A 15,713-nucleotide genomic window follows, 5' to 3' on the forward strand; every position below is an offset into this window, starting at 1 on the left:
AGTAACATCGTCTTTACAAACAGTAGTTATAGTACGGTTAGCATTGGTTAGAGTACAATTTAAAGTCACAGTTCAATTAGTAGTGGTTATGGTGTTAAACATACAACATAAACGACAGTTATTAGTAGTTATTTACAGTATCAGTAATTATAATACATGGTTATGGTACCGTGCGCTATGATACAGTTACACACTATTCACACTCTCGCTAGACGGCAGAGCTCACGCTATCTAGCAAGATATACACGCTACTACAACAATCTTTAACACATTTACAATTCCCAACTAATCTATTGGCCAGTACCTTGATGGACTACCTAAAACTATTTACATCCGTTTTGGTTAGCCATCATGCCCAAGCACCACATATAGCGAACTAGAGGGCGGAATTTACACAGAACCCTCTTAGTCTATATACTCTATCAAAAATCTAGTGGGTTCCAAATTTACACGCCTTCCCACTTAGCCAAGATAGGTTGAGATCTAGCGGACCGGATTTACACAGACACCGCTTAGTCTCCCGGTCCCTCCGACCTAGCGAACGTAATATACACCCTAGAACGCTAGTCTAGACAAGACACCGGTGTCCGGCTTGGGCTATTTACACAGAACCCAGCCTGACTCCAAACCAAAATTAAACGGGCTGACTACAGGGCGTTTAATTGAGCGGTGCGCCTTCGCTCCTTCCCTCCACTGGAGGGGGCAGATTCCATACACAAATAACCCCTTATGGGCCTACCGCGCAATCGGTATCCAATACCCCTAGTGGGTCCACCGTCTAAAACAGTAGTCGTCTTACCTCCTCGTTCCTGAACCTGGGTTCACACTCATCGACGGGGGCACCCCAGCACCCCAGCACTTAGAGGCCGATGATCTCCTGGACAACAGACCAGTGGCGCCGAGACGAAAGGAGGTCCACGCAGAAGTTCAGGGGTGCAGCCGTAGGGAGCGTGGGCAAAGATAGACCGTCTCACACCTCTGCATCTCAGCTACCGTTGAACGATGAGCTTCCCGGCCAATGATACCGGAGAAACTGACGGAAGCCAAGCACAGAGAAGTGGACACAGGTTTCTTCAGGAAGGAAGAGATTCTTTATTCGATTCACCGACCGGGGCTCAGAGGGACTAATGTCACCAAAATACAACAAGATCTGAGCCCAGAACTGACTGTGTAAATGCATGATATAGACATATAGCTCCTCCTATAGTTAACTCTAACCACATATACTCTTTACCCAATCAGCTGAACAAAGCCTAACTTCCCTTACCTGTTAGACCACATGGCTCACCCAGAACAATGGAGGAGGGGAAGTGTTTTCAGTTCTTGCATTCCTGCACTTGCTCAGTACAGTGTTGATTATATCTTAGCTACGTGTAACTGACTAACTGATACACCAACATACTCATATGCCACGTGGAAATCTCGGCCTACTAAATTTAATTTCTACCGAGCTTCCACCACACTAGCAATCAGTCTCCAACAGCATACAGTGAATCCCCCCAAGAACGAGACAAGGCTCCGTGTTGAGGGTCAAGCAGTGGTCTGTTTATTGAGGGCTACCTGCCCCTGTATTTATGCAGGTCTCCCACCTGGTGGACACTCCCCTAGGGGACCAAATGGAAGACTGTAACACAGACAGACATGTATCACATTACAGACTCACAGAAGCAAAACATCAACACAATGCATCCTGGCTTCCTCCCTTCTGCCCTGGAGATAATTGGAGAAGTAATTCAATTATCTCCCAGGACAAAGGCAAAACTCCATTACACACGTGGGGACCCAAATACAGTAATATGCTTTAAAATACATAAAGTAACTTTTTATACATTAAACATAGACATGTCACATATCCCCAGATAGCTCAGGTCTGAGTGCACATTATTAGGTGAATGGCACTCAGACCACACAAATACAGTTTAATCGCCATGGAGCCAAAGTCTTTAATCACACGAATAGGCTCCATGGCATAGCTATCTGGGTTACCACAAATTCACATGAAACAAAATACCGAATGAACGGCTGTTCGGCTACATCCCCACGAATAGGAACCAGGAGACGGACGGCTCAGCGGTGTTCGTGCAAATAAGTGTCCGTTTATAGTTCCATAGTTTAGGTTCCGAACATCGCTGGCCGTACGGGACTTGTAAAATGGCCGCCGCCACGTGTTCGGTCGACGAACAAAGACCACCCTGGCTTCGTCAATTAAGCTGCGGTTAACCGCAGCTTCAGGGTGGTCAATTGGCGGCACACTCCAGCTCCCAGGTGGTCGTGCAATCGTTAGTTTGTTCGGTAGATAAAATCTACCGAACACCCCGGCAGAAAAGGCATGAATAAGCCTTTTTTTGCAGGGAAAATAAGTCTTTTAAAGTCTGGTCCATAGTCCAAAAGCAGCAGGCGGGCAACCAGGCTCCTCCAATGCAATGTGGCGAGATTGGTCTCGTCACACATGCCCCTTTAAGACTTTGTCCCCAGACTGTTAAAATCCTTTGTTCATTGCTATTTTCCACTTGGTTCAGTAAATGGGGCTTACTGAACCAGGTACACCACAGGCGGACCACCCAGAAGTGGAAGTGTGCCATCAATTTACCTCCCAGGCTGGGAGCCTGCTGTAGGTAAATTGCAGAAGGCTGGGGGGCCGCCGTTCGTGCAAACGAACACGTGGCGGTGGCCATCTTTGTTCATTCAATGCGGTCAGCGGTGTGTGTAGCCAAATCCATGGAACTGAAATCGGCTATACAGTTCCGCGAACACCGCTGAGCATTACATTCTCCCACAATGATTTTGCAGCAGCAGAGACATTCGGCGATGGGACTTAGTCATTTTTTCAGTGTGAAATTGACCGACCGCACAGCCCAAATCTATGGAACTGTTTTGGGCAGGAAAATGTGCTTGCGGTCTGTCATAAAGGGACCTCCAGCTAACTTTTAAACCCCTGGATGTAATTGGCTGAATTTTGACTATGTTTATAATTAAAGTGTGCTGAATAATAATATGTTTTTTTGAATATTGAATGTATAGTTTTAAAGTTATAGTACATGTGTAAAAACGTTATTTCTCTGCCAGTGATAATTACATTAACCCAATGTGTAAGGTAATTAAATCACAGGCAGAGGGGAGTATTTTGTCTGTAATTGCTGGGAGTGTCTTAGTGTATTGTACGTATTGATTGGTTGTTTTACAAAACCCTGTGGGCAGTACTATGTGTGCAAAATGTGCATAAAAGCAGTGTCTCATCAAAAGCTTCAGTTCTTCTTCACCCTCAATTTGAGTCCTGTCTCTTATTGGGGGAATCTGCTACAAGGGATTGCTATGCTCTGCATATTCCCTTGCTATAATCACTCCTAAACTCTTGCAAGAGCTTGTTCCTGGTTTGCGCTCTGAAGGAGTCTACGGTGGTTATTGTGCCGGCTGGAGTGCTGGAAGCCCTCAGGAAGCGCTAGGAGCATCCTCCAACGAAGGTACCCAGTCAGGGTACCCGTTGACCAGTTACAACCATAAAACCTGTACATGAGGGGTGGTGTTATACTCAGGAGACTTCGCTGAACACAAAAATTTGTGTTTCAAAACAGTAAAATGTACCACAACAATGATCTCGTCCGGGTAAGTGCCATTTGTGTGGAGAAAAATTTCACTTTCACTGACGATATTATCGTTGTAATACATTTTACTGCTTTGAAACACTAATATTTTTGTTCAGCGAAGTAAAACAGTACCCCCCATGTACAGGTTTTATGGGGTCATAGAAAGTTACAGGGTTAAATACAGTGCTAGCAAATTAAATTCCCTGGACTTTCGGCCTGGGTTGTCAGGCAGGTCCTGCAAATTGTAATTATTAAAATGACCTAATTATGTAAAAATATTACATAAATATATACATAGAATTATTATATATATATATACGTGTTTGTGTATATATATAATCCGACCTCCGACACTCACCATCATTAAAAAATATAACTTGTAATACCTGGGTGCTTTCAGCACCAAACATAAAGCAAATAGTGAACGGAGCACTCCTTAGGAAATTTTCAATCGTGTATTTAATAAGTAATCAAGATTACTTAAATACACAATTGAAAATTTCCTAAGGAGTGCTCTGTTCACTATTTGCTTTATGTGTGTGTGTATGTATATATATTTGTGTAAGGGGCAAATAGCCGTATATGGAGTAAGGATCCAGCATAAGCGTAGGATAGTATAAAGGGAGCAAGTCGGTTGTGGTGTGCCGAGACCGACGATACGGTAGTCCTGTAAATAAAGAGGGCCCACCAAGGAGTAAGAAAGGAAAGTAAAGTAAATGGAAAGAAAAGAGAAAATGTTGAAATGAGGAGTGGGTGGGAGGGTCATTCTGATGCTGACCTCAAGCGATATAAGTCAGGTAAGGGGTGTCCCTTATAAAGGGGAGTGAATTAATTTAAGCCCCTCCCACAAATACAGGCCAAACGGCCTTAATACTTGTGTAAGGGGCAAATAGCCGTATATGGAGTAAGGATCCAGCATAAGCGTAGGATAGTGTAAGGGGAGCAAGTCGGTTGTGGTGTGCCGAGACCGACGATACGGTAGGCCTGTAAATAAAGAGGGCAAAATTGAATAATCAAAGATTTAATACAGTCAACAAATATCTACAAATTAACCAGACATTTCCTTAAATGCATTACAGTATTTCATTCCTGCAAGGATTTTGAAGGTAGGAATCTAGGACCGAAAGTGGACACCATTTGTTGTGGGTAGTATAGTATGTTATCTCTACTGTTGGTGCGTGTTGACTCGTTTCAGAATGTGGTAGAGTCAATAGGTAATGATATATGTGTTTACATACGTGGGATCGTTGAAGACAATGATCTGTCTGAGTGGTGGTGATGGTAGTGGATTCTCTGGCCTGAGAAAGGCATAAAAGGCAATGTGCATGGCTGGTGATGGCCGACTTGGTAGTATAATTGAATGGTTGTAGATCTAATAGGTCCGATAAGGATGAAAAGTTGGATGGCTATTGGTAATCTCTGAGAGGAACATGGGGGAATGGATTCCTGAATACCTCTGAGTATATTCTTGTCTGGTATGATAGCATGAAGTTATGGTAGTTTTGGCCATAGGTTATCCTGTGTTGTTGAATGCCTGTAAAATATATAATTAATGGTGTGTGAGATAGTTTAAGGTGGCAAAAAGAAGCAAAACCTAGGAGAAATGTTATGACACAGGTTGAGCTATGTCGTGTTCCAATGAGATTCTTTAAGCCAGGTGAAAAGCTGTGTTATGCGTTCTACAAGTATGGGACGTAAGTGCTAGGTGGGATAGTGCATGCTATGCTGCATGAATATGTCTAATCCATGATTTTGTCTCTAGAACGAAAGAGTGGACGTGACTGTATGGGCGGCTGTAGGTATGATGAACATGCCTGGAATATAATTGAGACAATTGTCGGCAGGGATGTATACCCCTGCCTGGTACATGAAAGTAAAAGAAATGTGATAAGTTGCCAACCAAGTGAGTTCAGCAGAATTATCATGACTTATGGATGAGTAGTGGCGTTCGTTGATGATATGACATGTGCTTAGTTGTCTGAGTAACAACGGATTGATGACCCTGACCATGATTTACCCCATGCCACAGCTGCTGCTACAATGGGGTAGATCCTCCAAAGGGGCTGAGGTGGTGGAAACATTTCCTAACCTGGATGCCATGGCCAACAGTTTCAATGCAAACGTTCCAGATAGATCGCTGCCAAACCAGTGGAAGACGCCGCATCTGACCATCTGGTTGGAAAAGTGTCAGACTATCCTGGAAAGAACATGCTTTTAACATGCCTTGTGGTTAAGAAATTCCCCCCCATGTGCAGGTCTGCTGTTGCTGGGGTGTCTAGGGATATCCTCTGATCGTCATGTTGGAAGTGTGGAAAAAAGGGGAAAGTACTCTGGATGTGAAAGCGTGGTCTTGTGGTATGATTGGCATGGCACAATTAAGGAACCTGGTAGGGATTGTAGTTCCTTGCAGTTGTAAGTACTAAGCAGGAGGTAGTGATTGATATAGGTGAGAATGTTCCCTATTTGTCTTGTGGTAACTTGCGTGTATGGATGCCGACTCAAGTCGTATGACCAGTAATGTGATGATAGTGTCTGGGCCTTCTGTTTCTTATGGGGTACTGGGACGCCCAAGTGGCCAACCAGACTAAGCTGCCGTGAGGCTTCTAGTGAAAAATATGTTATCTTTGATCAACAAGAAGTCTTCTAGATAGTGTATGACTGTAAGGCCTCTGGATATGTTATCTAAACCAGCACAGAGTATCTGTGAATATCGATAGTAGGCTAATCTGTAGCCCGAAAGTTGAGCGGGGAAAGGATTGCCCATTTTATGCCATGTAAGTGCCAGTGTGTAGGGTAGATGGTAGCCGTTTACTGCGTTGATGATATTGGTCTTACTTAACCAAGCTTCAACCCAAGCTTGAGTGATAGCTGTAAATGTAGATCAATGGTGTTGTATAGTAAGGAAACTCCTTGGAGGGTATGAGGGAGTTGAGACTTGGGGTAGCGGAGGTGTGTGGTGCCAACAAGTCTATGGTTAGTCTTTGTTTAAGGGAAGATTTCCTTATGACAATACCAATGTGTTTGTGTTTGGTGCCATGCTGTAAATGGTGGAGATTGGAAGACCCCTCTGCAAATCTTGGCTATGAGTGTGTGTACAGCCAATAGTTCTGTTGTGCTGACTGTAAGTGAGGGCATGCTATATTCCTTGAAGGTATATTTATGATACCTGTATGGGAGCCCTTTGAAGCTCCAGAGCTTTAGTAAATCTACTACAAGTCTGGAAGGGTGATGAGTCAGGAGTGTTGAAAATGCATTGGTGTGTACAGATGGTGAGTATGTTATTTGTAAGTTGTATTAGGACACATGGTTTGTCATGTACCCTGAACCATTTGAACATATATGCAATGCAACTACTCATATCAATTGTCTCTGGTAGTTCAGAGGTGCTGGTACCTGGAGAGTGCTCGTCCATTTGTTTGGGACAAAATCCCTTCTGTATGGGTACCTGCACAAATAAACATATCTACATATTCCAAATGCCAACCCAACCAAGGGATGGTCAGTTTCCGATTTACGTGGAATCCCTGGATCTGACCATCACAGATACATCATCATACATATATATGCCTTGCTTCCCCAATGTGCTGGGATCATACGTGCAGGGTTAATGTCTTGTGTGTCATAAGAATTGATTGTACCAGGTAACATAGTTTCGGTTGGTGCTGGTTGTACAGTAGCATGAGGCCCAGCCTTGTGAGGGCTGTGGTGACCGACTCGAGATTGCCAGTCTGTCATAATTTTTTTTGGCTCATGAGTTTTTGAGTAAAGCTAGCATGGCCTGGGTGTCATCTGAGTTGGTGTAGCTGGGCCTTCCCCTGCCTCCATGTTGTCTGTTGATGTATGGAGGAGTTTGAATAACTCTGCTTTCCTTGCTGTGGCAGGGTAGGGGATTTGTCACCTCCTTAGGTCGTGGTAATGTGTGGGATCGTCCAGGATCTGATTGCTGCTGGACTAGCAACATCTCCTCTGCTTGAAGGTGTATCAATTCTAGCCGGGGTGCTAGGAATCGGTGAAATACTTAAATAACAATAAAGATTGCAATTATTATTTGTACCCAGGGGTTTTGTTCTGGCTTGCTAGCTAAGCCGTAAGGCGAAACAATTAGGCTTGGTGTTTTTTGGTGACTGGTGAGGCCCTGCTAGTTGCCAAGTGGCTTGAGAGGCTCTATCTATGCTTGGCCGAGGGGATTTTGTGTGGCCACTGAACGTTGTGGCAGGATGTTGGCCTCTCGGTGACAGTAACCAGAAAATAGGAATGGGAGTGACAGGTGAGGCCCTCTCTATGATACATTGCGAGGCGGCTAGCTCACGAGTGGCCCGAGGGGTGTATGCCTCCGAGTGTGAGGCGGGGTGTTGGCCTCGCGGGACCACTAACCGAAGCATAATGCAGAGAAAAAAAGGGGGTAATACCTATTGGGCCCTAGAACCCTAATTGCCAGTACACTATTACTATTCCAGGGAAGGTAAGAGATGGATAACTACCTGAGCAGGTGTATGTACCTGGTAGTATGGTATTGAACTTGACAATCCGTATAGGTTTTTTAGTAGTAACTGTAACCTGAATGGATAAAACCGTATGGCATAAGGAAATATGGCATAGACCAAGCTTATCTTAATACGTACAGTATATGTGAAATGTAAAGTGCCGTGATTTGTAAATATTAAACATCGTAGCCATACTGGTTAAATATGTATCAATCTTAACCCATTAAGTGCAGTATGTACAAGTGAAAAAGTGGTCTGTCCCCATATGTATGTTGTGTGTCCCCTTGCTAGGGGAAAGTCTGTTGTGTGGGCCGCGTGCTGTTAAAAATGTATGTGAACTATATTACCAGTTACGTATATACAGATGCATCTGCTACTGGGTAATATATGTATTTATACCAGATCTTTGATATAGTACTTGCTATGCGAATTGTTGTATGTCTTATTGAATGGTAGGGGTCAGTGAACATGGTGTTGCAAAATGCAAGTGCACTGGAGATCTGCCGAGTGCCCTATAGGTGGCAGTGTAGTTGGATACTGATTGGTATGTGAAATGTTGTTTGTCTATTGACCTATAGGTGTCAGTGTTTTGGTGTTTGTAAGACCCCATGAAAATTGCCAATGTACTTGACAGACCTGTAGGTGGCAGTGTTGATACAACCACTGTTGGTCTTGATGTGAAATTTAAATTATTGTGAATTAAAACTGAAGTTGAGCCCGTGCTGGAGTTTAATTTATGGTTATGTTTAAACCAATCTTATGTGTAATTTATATTGGCTGGTAAATTGTATATGAAATGTGAAGACAGTTTTACTGTTGACCAGTAGGGGTCAGAAATGCTGGTTGTACCCTTAAGGACCAAACTTCTGGAATAAAAGGGAATCGTGACATGTCACACATGTCATGTGTCCTTAAGGGGTTATCCTACCGTTTGACAGATAAGAGTCAATATAAAAGCGAAAATGTTGTAGTTAGTTTGTTTGCTTATGAAGTGAAATAAAGTCTGAGAAGCCTGTAGTATACAGATTGACCGGTAGGGGTTAGCATGTAGGCGAAAATGCCGTGGTTCTTTGGTTTGTACATGAAATGCAATAATGTCTGTGAATCCTGTAGTACACCGAATGACCGGTAGGGGTCAGTGTGTAGGCACAAATGCAGTGGTTCATTGGTTTGTACATGAAATGCAATAATGTCTGAGAAGCCTGTAGTACACTGAATGACCAGTAGGGGTCAGTGTGTAGGTGAAAATGCAGTGGTTTATTGTTTTGTACATGAAAAGCAAAAATGTCTAAGAAGCCTGTAGTACACCGAATGACTGATAGGGGTCAGTGTGTAGGTGAAAAAGGCAGTGGTTTGTTGATTTGTACATGAAATGCAATAATGTCTGAGAAGCCTGTAGTACACCGAATGACCGGTAGGGGTCAGTGTGTAGGCGAAAATGCAGTGGTTCGTTGGTTTGTACATGAAATGCGATAATGTCTAAGAAGCCTGTAGTACACCCACATTATAGGAGAGCCTTAGGATTGACTTCACTTACTACACAAGGATTGACCAGCTACCTGCTGATACAGTGTGGTGATCATCTCTACAACCATCAGGAACTGCTTTCATCCCCTCCAATCACACCATCTCTCACAGACTACAGGATCTTCCTACATGATACAGCATAAAGAAATATACGACATTGGTGAGATCAACCCACAGATAGTGGGGTATATATAGTGCACTATATACTGGACTGCAATTGATCAGGACTGTAGTACTTTGCATTTTTTTCATTGTTTTATTTTATTTTTTCTTTGATTTTTATTTTGTCTTTTTTTCCTTTTTTCTTTTTTTCTTTGCAATATTTTCCTTGATTGGACGTTTTTCCAATTTTTTCTTATTTTTCCATTTTTTCACTTTTTCATTTTTTCACATGATTTTTTCCTCATTTGTTTTTCTATCTTCTTTGCGCTTAAAATCACCAATTAGTGTGTACAGATATACAGACTTTGAACTGTTCATCAAACAAAGGAGGATTCTGTGTGTAGATATATGTAAATAGCTGGTGTATATAGGATGAATTATGTGTTACTTTGATGAAATACCACTATCTTTATGAATTATTCTAAAAACATCACAATAAATACTATGAAATCTAACACAGGTTTAACAATCAGATTTATTGCCTTTGTTTGAGTGCGGTATTCATATTTTGTTTATGATGTAGTACACCCAAAGACCGGTATGGGGTTTAAACGAATGATATGCATGAACATGCAATGGTTTTAGAACATACTTAGACAAAATGCAATTTTTTGTAATTATTTTTATTTATATATAGGTATTTATATATATATATATATATATATATATATATATATATATATATATATATAGTGATATTTTATGTTCAAGTGTGTGTGTGTGTGTGTGTGTCTGTATATATATATATATATATATATATATATATATATAAATTATTAAAGAAAAGAGGAGTCAGAAGTTGTAATCCAATATTTTTTTATTTAGAAAAGCAAGTGGGAGAAGCAACAAAGCAGAGATAGCCCAGGTTGTTAGGAGCAGTCCTGGGACGCAATAGTGTATATTCAGGGGAAGGATAGGGAAAACCAGGAGGAAATTGAGAATGTAACAACCTATAATGAACAGCGTCAGTTGTGTTCACATTTGTGGATGATAATGAGAAATAAACATCTGAGTGCATTCTTCCCACAGATATCTATTCATCATCATCATCCCTTCTGGGAAGACCCTGCGCACGTTGTTCAAGTACTAGGCTATCTACATCAGCAATGGTTATGCCCAAATTATGGGCAGCTTGCGCGCTCATTAAAATGCACTCTTCCTCCCTCATTTCCATAAAGCGCTGCATATTTTGCTGCAAGGAAACCATTGCTGATGTAAATTGCCTAACGCCCTCATTCAAAACGTTAGACATGGAGCGTACCTCGGTTATTACATTCTGCAATAGTTCTCGCTGATTCTCCCAATCCTGCTGTATGGACGTCTCCAATTCAGCTTGACGAGCCTGGATCATCGCATACAGTGCAGCCAACGGTGGAGGAAGTTGGGCCGACTGCATTTCTTCGGCCACTGATGTCACTGAATCAGGATCCAATGCTGTTAGGGTAATGGTACCCTCCTCTTGCAGGGGGAGAGTACCATCAGAACCTATAGGGGAGAACAGAGAAAGAACATTGTTAGCATGTGTCATATGTTGCAATGCTTACTATCATCTGTACAACAATATTATTTAAACTTGGAAATAAGTTATATGCAGTCATGCTATTAATTGATTATTTTGTCTAAGTATAGTTATGCATCTTTGTCCCCCCCTAGCCCTTTCTCCATCTGTTTGTGACCTCTCAACGCATGTCTTTGTGCCCACCTCCCTTTCGTTCTAATCTCACTACATGTATCGTGGCCGAGCGTCCCCAGGTAGAGAATCTTCTGTTTCTTCTGCATGACACGAAGCTGATCGTTGCACTCAGCTTCCTTTCAGGGCAAGTAGATGGTAGATAAGATCACACGTGGTCCACTCAGCCACAGTAAATAAAGTGAACAGAAGGAGAGGAGCGATGTGAGCTCCCCCCAACCCCTGCTGGTCACCCAGACATTGAGCCCCCTGGCCAGTGCGTGCTAGGCAGACGCTTAGTTTGCTTAGTGGTCGACCCGGCCCTGCCTGTTACATAAACTAGTATGCCTGCAAAGAAAATGTGTAGAGTTAAAGCATTTTTTACTTACGCTCAGCAGTGGATCCCTGTTCCTGGACACCAGTGGCCGGCTGTTGGAGGGAAACCACACTCATACGTGGTGAAGAAAAGTTGACAAGTTGCGAATGGTCTGAAATACATGTATGTGATAAATTAACTTCACATACAGTAAAATCACATACTTGTGTGTGTGTGTTTATGTTTAAATGCGCACGCACACACACACACACATAACATTTATCTAACAATGCTATGCAAGTACTTACGAGACGAAAGTGAAGCCAGGCGCATTTCCAGGGAGACAGGAGGTGAACCTTCTGCCCTGCTCTCCATGCAGACAGCATCTCCTGCAGTTCCTAGTGCCTCTTCTGGGGATTGAGGGGCTTGCACTGATGGCATAGAAAACACACATTGGAAGGTTAACACAAGAAAACTGATATATGTACATTTCGACTAACAAATATGAATTTAAAGGACCACTATAGGCACCCAGACCATTTCAGCTCAATGAAGTGGTCTGGGTGCCACATCCCTCTAGTTTAAAGCCTGCAGCTGAAAACATAGCAGTTCTAGAGAAACTGCTGTTTCACTGAGGGTTAATCCCGCCTCTAGTGTCTGTCTCACTGACAGCCACTAGAGGCGCTTCCGCGTTTCTCACTGTGAAAATCACAGTGAGAAGATGCTGGACGTCCATAGGAAAGCATTGAGTAATGCTTTCCTATGGGTGGTTTGAATGTGCGCACAGCTCTTGCTGTGCATTCGGAGCTGACGTCGGCAGAGGGAGGAGTGTTCCCCAGTGCCGAGGGAGCCTGGCACTGGAGAAAGGTAAGTGGCTGAAGGGGTTGGAGAAAGGTAAGTGGCTGAAGTGGGAAGGGGGACACGAGTGTTGGGGGTGGGGGACCTAATTACCCTATAGTGCCATGAAAATTAGTTTGTTTTCCTGGCACCATAGTGGTCCTTTAACAACGTACCTTCAGATGTTTCAGCGCCAGATGTCTCCTCAATCCCAAGGAGGTTGTCTCTTCCCAGGAACTGCAGGAGCTCCTCTTCATAGGGCAGCAGGTCCGGTTCTTGTGAACCGCCTCCTGTCTTCCTGGAGGCGGCTGCTGCCTTCACCTTCCTCTTCACCATCCGCCTGATGTCGTAGTAACTGCAATGACATGTGTAATTGATGAATTACTTTAATATGTTTCTATATATATGTTTACTGACATGTTTAAAGGGATACTATAGGCACCCAGACCAATTCAGCGCATTGAAGTGGTCTGGGTTCAGTGTCCCAGGTCGCTTAACTGTGTAAAGGTAACTATTGCAAGTGCAACTGCAATAATTATCTTTCTGTGTTAACTCCACCTCTAGTGGCTGGCTACCAGATGGCCACTAGAGGGACTTCTGGGTTGTTAGGCAACTTTTGGTCACCCCTCCATATCCCCCATCCCATATGTATCACCCCTATTAACCCCCTGTCCCTGTGTGTCACCCCCATTAACCGTGCATTTCCCTTATTCAACACCACATTCACCTACACTGTGTATGTTACTACACAGTGAAAGCTGTGGTACAGAAATCAGTCAGATTTGTAGATCAGATTGCAATATCTGATGGATGTGCTGCACGCATGCACAGTACACCCATCCGATTGCTATATCTGAAGGATGTGCTGTGCGCACATCCGATTGCTATATCTGATGGATGGGCTACACCCATCAGATTGCTATATCTGATGGATGGGCTGTGCGCATACGCATTACACCCATCAGATTTCTATAGCTGAAGGATGTGCCGAGCGCATGCGTGGTACACCCTTCAGATTAAAGGCCCAGCTGATCGCGTGTCATCAGAGGCGGCACACATGCTCGCGGTACCTCCACCAGAATTCTATACCTCGAGGCCTGCTAGCGCGCAGCTGATCTCGCGTCACTTCTGGTGACATGGGGGCACTGGAAGTGACGTCAATATAGAAATCTGATAGATATAGATATCTGATAGAACAGCTGCGTTTTGCAACATGATAGCCTCCCAATGCTTTCCTATGGGAAAGCATTGGATTTGCAGATCTTGTCAATTCTGAAGATCGCAGCCAAGGAGGCAGAGCACAGCTCTGCTATAAGGATGAGTAATTAAAGGGACACTCCAGGCACCCAGACCACTTCTGCCCATTGGAGTGGTCTGGGTGCCAACTCCCACTACCCTTAACCCTGCAACTGTAAATAAATATTGCAGTTTTCATAAACTGCAATATTTACCTTGCAGGGTTAACTCCTCCTCTAGTGGCGTCGCTGAAACCCCGATAGGAAAGCATTGAAAGCATTTTTCAATGCTTTCCGATGGGGAGGTCTAATGCGCATGTGCAGCATTGCCGCACATGTGAAGCATTGCCGCACATGTGAAGCATTGCCGCGCATACGCATTAGGTCTCACCCCGCCAGCATCCGCGCATGCGCAATCGGTCTCCCCCTGGGGTGGGGGGTGGGAGGGAGAGGGGACCTGCAGTGCCAGGGAAACGATTTGTTCTCCTGGCACTGGAGTGTCCATTTAATTACAGTTACATTGCTGAGAGGGAGGTTAAACTGTGTTTTCACAGTTATAGTGACAGGAATGCAAACATGTATTCCTGTCACTATAGTGTTCCTTTAAAGCTGAGCTGCACATGGTGTTCTTTTCCCTCTATGTGCTTAAGTGACCCAACCCTCACTTTTAAAAGACTTTAAAAGCATAGCTGCCACTGGTGGGGGTGTGTAGCAAAAGCACATGGAGGAAAAAAATAAGTTTAAAAAAAAACATGGCATAAAGAAAATTATTTTTTAGGAATATAAGTGCACTTACCGTTTCTTCACCACCTCCTGGGTGCGGTTGTTCCCTCCAACAGCATTCACCGCTGCCACAATCTTCCTCCACCGATTGTCCTTCTTTGCTCTTGAAGTCTTTTTGGCTGCTCCCCAAAACATACATTGGTAGTACTGGCAAAGCTTGTTTACCAGTACTGTATTCTCCTCTGCACAAAAGCTATCAGCGTACTTATTCTTCCTCCCAGGACATGCTCCTTTTAAAATTCTAGGCTGTCTTTGCTTCTTCTTGCTTCTCCCACTTGCTTCTCCTTCCTCCTGGCCGGAGTGGCCAATGCCCCCCTCCACTATATCCATGGCAATGTCACTTGAGGAGCTGGAGGAGGACATGACCACTTCTGGCAAGGTCCCTATCAAAGTGCCTAAAATGGCTGACAGGGTGGTGGGCTGGCTGACCTCCAAAATGGCTGAATGGCTGGCCTATAGAAAATCTGGATAGATTGTGCATTGAAGGACTGCCTTGAGTTGGTACTCTGGCAGTATGTAAAAGTATTTAATTGGCTACTACTTTCCCACTCTCTTATAAAATGATACTGTGTTTCCAGTACCACCTGTCAGGGAAGCATGATGATTCATGAGCCCAAGAAACTAAGCAAAAGCAATGCTTTGCATTTGCAATGTCATTCGACATGCGAATGACTATAGTAAGTGGTGTTCGGTAGTTTACTGATAGTGCCAATACATTTTCATGCGATTGGCAGCATTCACGCATTAGACGGTTCGGGAGTGAGTTCGGGAGTTTTAGGCGTAAATTAAAAGAAATACAACATTCAATGCCATGCTGTTAGATCAATATACAGCATTTTAAACGAATGGTTGTACTGAGTTCGGTTGAAGCTATTCGGTATTTAGGGATTAGTTAGGGAACATAGTTTTATGTATTCAATTCATTTGGTTCAATTAAATCGTGCTGAAGGAACAAATGAGTTTATCTGAAACGAAAATTGTAACGAATATCGTACGAAAACGAATGGAAGAATTGACGAATTTCAGGATATGACTAAACTAATTTCTTTTTCGTACGAATACATTCATACGAAACAAATATTTCTGAAGTGCCCAAGTCTAATGAGTAGTTTGGTT

This window comes from Pelobates fuscus, chromosome 1 (genome assembly GCF_036172605.1).
Source record: "Pelobates fuscus isolate aPelFus1 chromosome 1, aPelFus1.pri, whole genome shotgun sequence".
Classification (NCBI taxonomy): Eukaryota; Metazoa; Chordata; class Amphibia; order Anura; family Pelobatidae; genus Pelobates; species Pelobates fuscus.